Source organism: Mus musculus, chromosome 12 (assembly GCF_000001635.26).
Source record: "Mus musculus strain C57BL/6J chromosome 12, GRCm38.p6 C57BL/6J".
NCBI classification, from domain to species: Eukaryota; Metazoa; Chordata; class Mammalia; order Rodentia; family Muridae; genus Mus; species Mus musculus.
The window spans coordinates 36815974-36817249 of NC_000078.6; the positions used below are offsets into that span (position 1 = coordinate 36815974).

At 45.6% G+C, this 1276-nt stretch overlaps 1 non-coding gene across 1 annotated transcript; it reads left to right on the forward strand.

The window, feature by feature from the left end:
* Window positions 1–231: 231 nt before the first annotated feature.
* Mir5099 (microRNA 5099) lies at window positions 232–305 on the forward strand. Its single transcript, NR_039558.1, has one exon. It is a non-coding gene; the product is annotated as a microRNA 5099 (primary transcript).
* Window positions 306–1276: the final 971 nt, after the last annotated feature.

Sequence of the window (1276 nt, forward strand, 5' to 3'; positions counted from 1 at the left end):
TGAGACAAAGCATTAGAACTACTTCCCAACAACATGGCTCTTAAATCTTTCCACATCTCTCTTCCACCATGTTTCCTGTGCCATTAGATGTGGGGTTGTATTGTATTGTAGCTGTACTAATTTCCCTGAGAACATTTACCAGTTGTGGATCTCTCTAGTAACCCCTATCTATTGTAAGAAGACATTCCATAACAGGATGTGGCACTTTATGTGACTTTTGAATAAATGTTTAGAATTCAGTTAGAAATTACATTGATTTAAGAAGTGGTAATGGGCTTAGATCGATGTGGTGCTCCTGAGTTCTCTTCAGGCCAGGGCCTAAGCTGCGCCAGGCGAGGGACAGACATTCATGGCGAATGGAGGCCGCTCTTCTCGTTCTGCCCTCGGGCCCCTCGTCTCTCCACCCCATCCTTATACCGGTGGTGTATGGAAGGCAGGGGTGCGGCTCTCTGGCCCAAGCTCTTACCCGAGCGCGCACTTTTCTCAGTGGTTCGCGTGGTCCTTGTGGACGAGTCAGGCGCCTGGTTGCCCTTACGTGTTTCACTTCGGTCGTGTCTCGCTTGACCATGTTCTCCGAGCCGGGGAATGTGGCTGGTGGTGTTGCATATTCTTCCTGTCTGGTGTGTGTGTGCACGCGCTGTTTCTTGCAATCCTCGAGGTGCTCCTTGGGGGTGGGGGTGGGGGAAAGAAGTAGTAATGGCAGCTTTTCCTTTAGTGTCTATAATTACTACAACTCTAGTAGATGGCCAGATTTAAAGTGCCAGGTATGAATTTCCTCCCATTGATCAGGTCTGAAGTTCAATCAGAGAACTCTTGATTACATAAAAGATGTAAGTGTCACTGCTGCTCCATTGGGCACATCTTGTCAAGCTGGTCCTTGTTGTGGCTAGCATTCTTGACAGCTGGTAGGACTACTGATTGCATTTCTTCCTTGTTATCTTATATAACACCTTCTAACCGAGGAGAGCTAGATGCCAGGGGTACTTGCAGGTCAGTACCAGCTACTTGTTTTGAAGTTCTGTGTCTGAAGTATGTGTTGTCTTCAGCAATTGAATCTTGCTTTCAAATTCTGGGTATTAGCTCAGGTCAATTGTAATGATTATACTGTTTTGAAGGTTGCCTTATCTTTCTTGATAAACAACGTGAAGGGAGAGTTTCCTTGCTTGGGACTTGGGTATTTGTTAGAGAATATCTGGCTTCAAAGGGAACATTATGACTCAGTATGAATTTTAATGTAGTGAGAGTCAGGAATGCCATCTTTCTTATTTTTGGGGGG